Source organism: Pongo pygmaeus, chromosome 18, assembly GCF_028885625.2.
Source record: "Pongo pygmaeus isolate AG05252 chromosome 18, NHGRI_mPonPyg2-v2.0_pri, whole genome shotgun sequence".
NCBI lineage: Eukaryota > Metazoa > Chordata > Mammalia > Primates > Hominidae > Pongo > Pongo pygmaeus.
In genome coordinates this window covers 55,220,274-55,231,489 of record NC_072391.2, presented here as the reverse complement: position 1 = coordinate 55,231,489, position 11,216 = coordinate 55,220,274, and the positions used below count along the sequence as shown (strand labels likewise).

Sequence of the window (11,216 nt, the reverse complement as noted above, 5' to 3'; positions counted from 1 at the left end):
ATGAGTATGAGGCTAGGAGTACTGGAGAGCCTGGGGAGAGAGTGGGACGAGGGTGGGAGGAAAGGAGGAGGAAAAGTAAGGGGAGATGGAGGAAAGGAGAGAGAGAGAAAGAGAAGAGAGAAGAGAGCAAGAAAGAAAAGGAGAGGTTGGGCACAGTGGCTCACGTCTGTAATCCCAGCACTTTGGGAGGCTGAGGTGCGCAGATCACGAGGTCAGGAGTTTGAGACCAGCCTGCCCAACATAATGAAACCTCATCTCTACTAAAACTACAAAACTTAGCTGGGCATGGTGGCGCACACCTGTAATCCCAGCTACTTGGAAGGCTGAGGCAGGAGAATCACCTGAACCTGGGAGGCGGAGGTTGCAGTGAGCCGAGATTGTGCCATTACACTCCAGCCTGGGCAGCAGAGCAAGATTCTGTCTCAAAAAAAAAAAAAAAAAAAAAAGCAATGGAAAAAGTGAAGGAAAGTGAGGCCAGGCGCGATGGCTCACACCTGTAATCCCAGCACTTTGGGAGGCAAAAGCGGGCAGATCACAAGGTCAGGGGTTTGAGACCAGCCTGGCCGATGTGGTGAAACCCTGTCTCTACTAAAAATACAAAAATTAGCTGGGTGTGGTAGCGGGAGTCTGTAGTTCCAGCTACTCAGGAGGCTGAGGCAGGAAAATCGCTTGAACCTGGAAGGCGGAGGTTGCAGTGAGCCAAGATCGCGCCATTGCACTCCAGCCTGGGCGACAGAGTGAGATGCAAGACTCTGTCTCAAAAAAAAAAAAAAAAAAAAAAAAAACCAAAGGGAAAAGTGCTGGAGCTCTGCGCGTGGCCCCTGCTTTCTGCGTGAGAGGAAAAGATGCTAGAACCACAGGAGAATGGCATGATTGACCTACCTGATTATGAGCGTGTAGAAGATGAAACTTTTCCTCCTTTCCCACCTCCAATCTCTCCAGAGAGACAAGATGATGAAGGGGCTGAACCTGATGAAGAGTCAGGAAGCAGAGTCCCGTACCTCCAAAGAGAACAGTTAAAAGAAGTATACCCAAGCTGGATGCTCAGAGATTAATTTCAGAGAGAGGACTTCCAGCCTTAAGGCATGTATTTGATAAGGCAAAATTCAAAGGTAAAGGTCATGAGGCTGAAGATTTGAAGACTCTAATCAGACACATGGAGCACTGGGCACACAGGCTCTTCCCTAAACTGCAGTTTGAGGATTTTATTGACAGAGTTGAATATCTGGGAAATGAAAAGGAAGTTCAGGCTTGTTTAAAACAAATTCAACTTGATCTCCCTATTTTACCTGAAGATTTTATTAGCAATAATGATGAAGTTGTGGAAAATAATGGACATGATGTGACCGCTACTGAATTAGATCCCTTTCTGACAAACTCTTCTGAAAGTGAGATAGTTGCTTCTGAGTCAAGTAGAAGCCTAACAGAAGAGCGACAACAAAAAATTGAGAGAAATAAACAACTGGCCTTAGAAAGAAGGCAGGCAAAGCTGCTAAGTAATAGTCCCTAGGAAATGATACGTTAATGAATGCACCCAGGGCATAGACAGTTGAGGTTAATACTTGATGAGGATCAAAAGGAGGAGTCAATTGTATTAAGGGAAGACATGCTAGACAATCCACGTAATGATGCTCCTGCTAATACTTTAAATGAAGAGGAGGAATTAAAATTAGAGGACACACTGCTGGATCAGTCTTTCACAAATGTGCAACAGTAACTTGAAGCTTCATCCAGAAATGTTACTGAATGCTACATGAGTTTCCATTAAGATAAAATGTATCTGTTAGCTCACCATCCTGCAAGCTTGGTGTTACTATGGTTTTTTTTGTTTGTTTGTTTGTTTGTTTTTTTGAGATGGAGTTTCGCTCTTGTTACCCAGGCTGGAGTGAAATGGTACCATCTCTGCTCACTGCAGCCTCCACCTCCCTGGTTCAAGCGATTCTCCTGCATCAGTCTCCTGAGTAGCTAGGATTACAGGCGTCTGCCACCACGCCTGGCTAATTTTTTGTATTTTTAATAGAGATGGGGTTTCACTATGTTGGCCAGGCTGGTCTCAAAATCCTGACCTCAGGTGATCCACCTGCCTCAGCCTCCCAAAGTGCTGGGATTACAGGCATGAGCTACCGTGCCTGGCCATATTTTTTTCTTCTTTGAGCAAAAATCTTTAGGTAGTAAAACTTTTACAGATTCTTGTTTAAAATCTGGTATTTATTTATAATTATTCTTGTCACTTTAGTTAGATCTATTTATTCTCTTTAGTGTTTGTTTTTATATAGATATGACTTTATAAAATGATTAGGGCTGGGCGCGGTGGATCACGCCTGTAGTCCCAGCACTTTGGGAGGCCAAGGCGGGCGGATCACTAGATTAGGAGATCAAGACCATCCTGGCTAACATGGTGAAATCTGGTCTCTACTAAAAATACAAAAAACTAGCTGGGCGCGGTGGCAGGTGCGGTGGCGGGTGCTGCTAGCCCCAGCTATTCAGGAGGCTGAGGCAGGAGAATGGCGTGAACCCGGGAGGCAGAGCTTGTAGTGAGCTGAGATCGCGCCACTGCACTCCAGCCTGGGTGACAGAGCGAGATTCTGTCCCCGCCTCAAAAAAATAAAATAAAATAAAAATAAAATGATTAGTAGGTAATAAGCAATTTCTGCTGATGATCTATCATTGAATGCCTTGTTTTCACTAAGTTGGAGGTTTTGTTTGTTTGTTTAGATGGAGTCTCACTCTGTTGCCCAGGCTTGAGTGCAGTGGTGAAATCTCGGCTCACTGCAACCTCTGCCTCTGGGTTGAAGCAATTCTCCTGCCTCAGCTTCTCGAGTAGCTGGGATTATAGGCACGAGCCACCACGCCCAGCTACTTTTTTTTTGTATTATTATTATTATTATTATGAAGTATTTATTGATGATTCTTGGGTGTTTCTCGGAGAGGGGGATATGGCAGGGTCATAGGATAATCGTGGAGAGAAGGTCAGGAGATAAACACATGAACAAAGGTCTCTGGTTTTCCTAGGCAGAGGTCCCTGCGGCCTTCTGCAGTGTTTGTGCCCCTGGGTACTTGAGATTAGGGAGTGGTGATGACTCTTAAAGAGCATGCTGCCTTCAAGCATGTGTTTAACAAAGCACATCTTGCACCGCCCTTAATCCATTTAACCCTGAGTTGACACAGCACATGTTTCAGAGAGCACAGGGCTGGGGGAAAGGCCATAGATCAACAGCATCCCAAGGCAGAAGAATTTCTCCTAGTCAGGACAAAATGGAGTCTCCTATGCTCACCTCTTTCTACACAGACACAGCAACAATCTGATCTCTCCTTTCTTTCCCCACACTTCCCCCCCTTCTTTTCAACAAAACCGCCATTGTCCTCATGGCCCGCTCCCGATGGTCGCTGTCTCTTCCGAGCTGTTGGGTACACCTCCCAGACAGGGCGGCCGGGCAGAGGCACTCCTTACCTCCCAGACAGAGCGGCCGGGCAGAGGCGCTCCTCACTTCCCAGATGGCCGCGGGGCAGAGACGCTCCTCACCTCCCAGAGGGGGCGGCCAGGCAGAGGCGCTCCTCACCTCCCAGACAGGGCGGCCGGGCAGAGGCGCTCCTCACATCCCAGACGATGGGCGGCTGGGTAGAGGCACTCCTCTCCTCCCAGACGGGGCGGCCGGGCAGAGGCGCTCCTCACTTCCCAGAGGGGGCGGCCAGGCAGAAGCGCTCCTCACCTCCCAGACGGGGTGGCCAGGCAGAGGCGCTCCTCACTTCCCAGACGGGGTGGCGGCCGGGCAGAGGCGCTCCTCACCTCCCAGACGGGGTGGCCGGGCAGAGGTGCTCCTCACTTCCCAGACGATGGGCAGCCGGGCAGAGGCGCTCCTCACCTCCCAGATGGGGTGGCCAGCCAGAGGCGCTCCTCACTTCCCAGACGGGGTGGCGGCCGGGCAGAGGCACTCCTCTCCTCCCAGAGGAGGCTGCCGGGCAGAGGCGCTCCTCACTTCCTCCCAGAGGGGGTGGCAGCCAGGCAGAGGCGCTCCTCACCTCCCAGACGGGGCGGCCAGGCAGAGGTGCTCCTCATCTCCCAGATGGGGCAGCCAGGCAGAGGTGCTCCTCACTTCCTCCCAGACGGGGTGGCGGCCGGGCAGAGGCACTCCTCACTTCCCAGACGGGGCGGCCAGGCAGAGGCGCTCCTCATCTCCCAGACGGGGCGGCCGGGCAGAGGCGCTCCTCACATCCCAGATGATGGGTGGCCGGGCAGAGACGCTCCTCACTTCCTATACGGGATGGCGGCCGGGCAGAGGCGCTCCTCACTTCCCAGACGGGGCAGCTGGGCAGAGGGGCTCCTCACATCCCAGACAATGGGCGGCCAGGCAGAGACGCTCCTCACTTCCTAGACGGGGTGAGGGCAGGGCAGAGGCTGTAATCTTAGCACTTTAGGAGGCCAAGGCAGGCGGCTGGGAGGTGGAGGTTGTAGCGAGCCGAGATCTCGCCACTGCACTCCAGCCTGAGCAACATTGAGCATTGAGTGAGCGAGACTCCCTCTGCAATCCCAGCACCTCGGGAGGCTGAGGCGGGCAGATCACTCGAGCCCAGGAGCTGGAGACCAGCCCGGTCAACATGGCGAAACCCCGTCTCCACCAAAAATACAAAAACCATTCAGGCGTGGCGGCGCGCGCCTGCAATCCCAGGCGCTCAGCAGGCCGAGGCAGGAGAATCACAGGAGCGCGAGGCAGGGAGGTTGCAGCCAGCCGAGATCACTGCAGTACAGTCCAGCTTCAGCAACAGAGGGAGACTGAAAAAAGAAGGAGAGGGAGACCGAAAAAAGAAGGAGAGGGAGACCGAAGAAGGAGAGGGAGAGGGAGAGGGAGAGGGATTATTATTTTTTTATTATACTTTAAGTTCTAGGGTACATGTGCACAACGTGCAGGTTTGTTACATATGTATACGTGTCCCATGTTGGTGTGCTGCACACATTAACTCGTCATTTACATTAGGTATATCTCCTAATGCTATCCCTCCCCACTACCCAACCCCATGACAGGCCCCGGTGTGTAATGTTCCCCATCCTGTGTCCAAGTGTTCTCATTGTTCAGTTCCCACCTATGAGTGAGAACATGCAGTGTTTGGTTTTCTGTCCTTGTGATAGTTTGCTCAAAATGATGGTTTCCAGGTTCATCCCTGTCCCTACAAAGGACATGAACTCATCTTTTTTTATGGCTGCATAGTATTCCATGGTGTATATGTGCCACATTTTCTTCATCCAGTCTACCATTGATGGACATTTGGGTTGGTTCCAAGTCTTTGCTATTGTGAATAGTGCCGCAATAAACATATGTGTGCATGTGTCTTTATAGCAGCATGATTTATGATCCTTTGGGTATATACCCAGTAATGGGGTGGCTGGGTCAAATGGTATTTCTAGTTCTAGATCCCTGAGGAATCACCACACCGACTTCCACAATGGTTGAACTAGTTTACAGTCCCACCAACAGTGTAAAAGTGTTCCTATTTCTCCACATCCTCTCCAGCATCTGTTGTTTCCTGACTTTTTAATGATCGCCATTCTAACTGGTGTGAGACGGTATCTCATTGTGGTTTTGATTTGCATTTCTCTGATGGCCAGTGATGATGAGCCTTTTTTCCTATGTCTGTTGGCTTCATAAATGTCTTCTTTTGAGAAGTGTCTGTTCATATCCTTCACCCACTTTTTGATGGGGTTGTTTGATTTTTTCTTGTAAATTTGTTTAAATTCTTTGTAGATTCTGGATATTAGCCCTTTGTCAGATGGGTAGATTGCAAAAATTTTCTCCCATTCCGTAGGTTGCCTGTTCACTCTGATGGTAGTTTCTTTTGCTGTGCAGAAGCTCTTTAGTTTAATTAGATCCCATTTATCAATTTTGGCTTTTGTTACCATTGCTTTTGGTGTTTTAGACATGAAGTCCTTGCCCATGCCTATGTCCTGAATGGTATTGCCTAGATTTTCTTCTAGGGTTTTTATGGTTTTAGGTCTAACATTTAAGTCTTTAATCCATCTTGAATTAATTTTTGTATAAAGTCTAAGGACAGGATCCAGTTTCAGCTTTCTACATATGGCTAGCCAGTTCTCCCAGCACCATTTTTTAAATAGGGATCCTTTCCCCATTGCTTGTTTTTGTCAGGTTTGTCAACGATCAGATGGTTGTAGATGTGTGGTATTATTTCTGAGGACTCTGTTCTGTTCCACTGGTCTATATCTCTGTTTTGGTACCAGTATCATGCTGTTTTGGTTACTGTAGCCTTGTAGTATAGTTTGAAGTCAGGTAGCGTGATGCCTCCAGCTTTGTTCTTTTGGCTTAGGATTGTCTTGGCAATGCGCACTCCCAGCTAATTTTTGTATTTTTAGTGGACACGTGGTTTTGCCATGTTGGCCAGGCTAGTCTCAAACTCCTGACCTCAGGTGAGCCACCCACCTCGGTCTCCCAAAGTGCTGGGATTACAGGCATGAGGGACTGTGCCCAGTGTTTTGGTTTTTACTTCTCCTTGCAGAGCAGGGTTAACCCATGGACAGTGCGCCCAGAGTAGCCTGGGTGAAGTTTTAAGATGTACATGTATATTAAATATTAATGGCCGGGCGCAGTGGCTCACGCCTGTAATCCCAGCACTTTGGGAGGCTGAGGCGGACAGATCACGAGGTCAGGAGATCAAGACCATCCTGGCTAACACGGTGAAACCCCGTCTCTACTAAACATATAAAAAATTAGCCGGGTGTGGTGGCGGGCGCCTGTAGTCCCAGCTACTCCGGAGGCTGAGGCAGGAGAATGGCATGAACCCGGGAGGCAGAGCTCGCAGTGAGCCGAGATGGTGCCACTGCACTCCAGCCTGGGCAACAGAGTGAGACTCCGTCTCAAAAAAAAAAAAAAAAAAAAAAAGTGAAAGCCCTAGACAGAGGAGAGAGAGCGAGGACAGAAGAGGAGAAAGCAACGGAGAGAACATGGAAGAGGAAAGGAGCTAGAGGAAGCAGGAGGGGAGGGAGAGGAAGAAGGGATGAGAAAGCCTAGGCTAGAGCCAGGCAGAGCACAAGGCAGGGGCCTTCTCCCCAGTTCTCCCACTGCCCTGTCCCGCACGTACGAACCAGGCTCACAGGCCAGGGAGGGCGGCTGGGACAGGCCTCCTGCGGGTCTGTTTCCCACCTTGCAGAAGAGAAAGTGGGGATGAGCCACAGCCAGGAGACCTGGTTGGACACAGCAGGAACTTCTCGATTAAACAGCAGAGCATGGGCTGGGTGCCGTGGCTCACGCCTGTACTCACACTCATCCTGGCACTTTGGGAGGTTGAGGCAGGAGGATTGCTTAAGCCCGTGAGTTTAAGACCAGCCTGGGCAACATAATGAGATCCTGTCTCTACAAAAATAAAATAAAATAAGCAGCAGAACAGTCCCACAGGGAAGGGCCTCCTCCTAGGAGCCCTGGCCCTACCCGAGGCAAGGGACTGGCCACCATGACCTCTCAAAGGGCACAGGGTGCATGGTGTTTCTCGGGGTTGATGGAACCCCATGGGGAAGATGGGTTTTCTGCTCTGTGCCTCAGTTTCCCTCCATAAGGCACAGTTGTGGTTAATGGCCTGGGTTCAATGACAGGGCAGGGTGGGGGCTCTGTAGCCCAAGGCTGGCTGGCGATGTCGCTGCGTGTCCATGTCAAGGTGGGCCCTGGGGCCTCCTCCTCCCCACCCCCAGCCTTTGTTCCAGGAAAGGCAGGAAAAGGCAGCTGGAGGAGAGGGGTGGAGGGCTGGAGCCCGCAGAGTGTTTCCAGGGAAAAAGTGATCCTTCCACAGAACAGCCAGCCAGTGCCACCTCCCCTACTCCACCCCACTCCCACCCTTCCCCCTCCCACCGCTGCCTCCATTTCTTCCTCCCTCACTTTCTGGCAGAAGGAGCCCAGCAGCTGGAAAAACCATGCTCTGCTCCCACCTCCCATCCTTAGCATTGCCCAACCCCAGGCGCCTGCAGGCGGGGCAGGGGTGCGTGAGGGTGTATGTGTGCAAGTGCATGAAAGTGTGTGTGTGTGAATGTGTGAGTATGTGTGTTTGAGAGTGTATGAGTGTGTGTGCATGCGTCAGAGTAAATGTGTGTGCGTGAATGTGTGTTTGTATGTGAGTGAATGTGTGTGTGGTGTGTGAGTGCATGATTGTGTGTGCATGTGTGCGTGGATGTGTGAGAATGTGCATATGTGAGCATGTTTGTGTGTGCACGGGCAGTGTAGTTTGTGTGTGCAGTTGCGAGTGTGTGCATGGGTGTGACTGTTAGTATGAGCATGCATGTGTGAACATGTTTGTGTGTACGTGTGTTCGAATGAGGATGCATATGTGTTAGAGTGAGTGTACATGTGTTCGAGTATGTGCATGTGTTCATGTGAGTGTGCATGTGTGTTTGAGTATGCATGTGTGTGAGTGCATGCATTTGTGTTTGAGTGTGAGTGTGCACGTGTGTTCGAGTGTGCACGTGTGTGTTCAAGTGTGATTGTGCATGTGTGTGAATGTTAGAGTGTATGTGTTCGAGTGTGTGCGTGTGTTCAAATGCGAGGATACGTGTGTGTTTGTGAATGTGTGTTAGAGTGAGTATGCATGTGCACGTGTTCGAGTGTGAGTGTGCATGTTTGAGTGAGTGCATGTGTGTGAGTGTGCATGTGTGCGAGTGTGTTGAAGTGTGATTGTGTGTGAATGTGTTAGAGTGTGAGTGTGCATGTGTGTGTTCAAGTGTGTTTGTGTTCAAATGTGAGGGTGCATGTGGGTGAGTGAATGTGTTACAGCATGCATGTGCGTGTGTTTGAATGTGAGTGTGCATGTGTTTGAATGTGTGTTCGAGTGTGCGTATGCATGTGTTTGAGTGTGTGTTTGAGTGTGAATGTGTGTGTTCGAGTGTGAGTGCATGTGTGTCAATGTGTGTTCTAGTGTGAGTGTGCATGTGTTTGAGTGTGTGCGTGTGTGTTTGAGTGTGAGTGTGCTTGTGTGTTTGTATGTACATGTGTTTGAATGAATGTGCGTGTGTGTTTGAGTGTGAGTGTACGTGTGTTTGAGTGTGAGTGTGCGTGTGTTTGAGTGTGTGTACGTGTTTCAGTGTGAGTGTGCGTGTGTGTTTGAGTGTGAGTGTGTGTACATGTGTTTGAATGTGAGTGTGCGTGTGTGTTTGAGTGTGCATGTGCACGCATGGCTGCCGCTGACGTAACCCAGGTGCATGTGAGGACATGGGAGTAGCGTGGCCATCACCTGTAGTGGCTGCTGGAGAGAAGCAGGGTGCATAAAGGGGGAAAGAAACCGGCCTGAATCGACCCCCTGGAGCCTCAGTTTTGCCACCTGCATGTGGGGTGGCACTGGCCCTGCTTTCCCTAGGGCTGATGTGTCACAGAGAAGCCAACGTGGAAAGGGGCAGGAACATGTCTCGGTTCTCTTAGCTACCAATTGCGCTCATAGCAACCTTTGAGGCAGGTGCTGCTATTGTCCCCGCATCCCACGTGGGGAGCCCAAGGCTCAGGGGTGTAAAGTGGCTTGCAGCTGGCAAGTAGCTGACTTGAGACCAGAACCCAGGTCTGCCTCACTTCAGGGCATCTCCCCCAACCCTGTGCTGCTGCCCCACGTCACACCGAGGCTTGGCCACCTCATTCTCCCTCCAGGCTCTGGGACTCAGTTCCTGTCCCCGGGGCAACTAGCTGCTCCTCCTCTGCCTATAGGACCTGAGGCCCTTCCTTGCCTCAGGGATGTTCAGTAGGTTGTTCCAGGCCAAAGAATCCTATCAAGTCACCTGGTCCAACCCTTTGTCATTCATTTGGTGAGCCCGAGGCCCCAGGCCTAGTGCTTAAGGTTGCAAAACACATCCGGCCAGAGCTGGGGCTCCAGCCCCCTGCCTGGTGGTCCAGGAATGGGCTGTTTTTCTCTCTTCCTACTCCCAGGCAGATTGGCTCCTGGAGGGGCTATCAGCACAGACACACCCCTCTTCCTCTCTCTCCTCCGACGTCCCTAAGCCCCACTGCCATTTCCCTGCCCTCCTTAAATGGGGGGCTCAGCTGCGGGGAGAAGCTGAGGTTTTCGGACATCCCTCCCTGCCCCTGGGCATGGATCCCTGTTCGGATTCATGGATTTCCACGGGCTGCTCAGAAGGACTCAGGCCTTCCCCAGCCCCCATCTCTGCCCGCTCCTCCCAGTATAAACACCACGGGTAATAATGTATATTTGCCCAGGGGCACGCAGCCTCTCAACAGCAAGCCCATAACTTCCAACCAGCGCCACACAGAGGGTGTCAGAGGACCGCCAGGACATTAGTGCCTGCGCCTGACACGGGCCTCACGGGCCAGCACGCCCCAGGTGGGCCAGCCTCACTGCCTCACACGGCCACAGCAGGTCCACCTACATTTATGGTGTATGGTTGTAAAAATGGGTGACCCAGAAAAACTCCTTTTAGACTATTTTGAAACTTCTAATGTTGAGGCTCCTGCATACACCGTCTTCTATCGTGTAAACCTAGGTACCTGAAACCAGCCCCCCGGTTGGTCTGGCTGGAGGCCAACCCAGCACCACTAGGGGTCGGGGGGATGCTGGGCCAGCAGGAAGTGGCAAGAACAGTGGTGCCCCAGGGCCAGGTGCGGTGGCTCACGCCTGTAATCTCAGCATTTTGGGAGGCCGAGGCGGGCGGATCACGAGGTCAGGAGTTCGAGACCAGCCTGGCCAACAGAGCGAAACCCCATCTCTACTAAAAATACCAAAAAAAAAAAAAAAAAAATCAGCCAGACGTGGTGGCAGGTGCCTGTAATTCCAGCTACTCAGGAGGCTGAGGCAGAAGAATTGCTTGAACCTGGGAGGTGGAGGTTGCAGTGAGCCGAGATTGCTCCATTGCACTCCAGCCTGGCGACAGTGCAAGACTCGGTGCAAGCCCATGTAACAACCGGCCAGCACCACACAGATTGTGTCAGAGGATGCTGGGCAGTTGCTGCCCCCGCCCGACACCAGCCTCACAGGCCAACACGCCCTAGGTGGGCCGGCCTCACCACCTCGCGTGGCCACAGCAGGGCTATCTACCTTTGCAGTGTATGGTTGTAAAAATGGGTGACCCAGAAAAAAGCCTTTTAAACTATTTTGAAGCTTCTAATATTGAGGCTCCTGCATACACATAGTCTTCTATGGTGTAAACCCTAACGCTGTCACTGGGGTGGGAAATGGAGCTGAGCGTTCCCTGGGCTGAGCCAGTCTGGGGAGGCTCAGGAAGAGGGGTT

At 51.3% G+C, this 11,216-nt stretch overlaps 1 pseudogene; it reads left to right on the top strand.

The window, feature by feature from the left end:
- Window positions 1-845: 845 nt before the first annotated feature.
- LOC129015165 (TIMELESS-interacting protein-like) lies at window positions 846-1,768 on the top strand (annotated as a pseudogene).
- The last annotated feature ends 9,448 nt before the right edge of the window (window positions 1,769-11,216 follow it).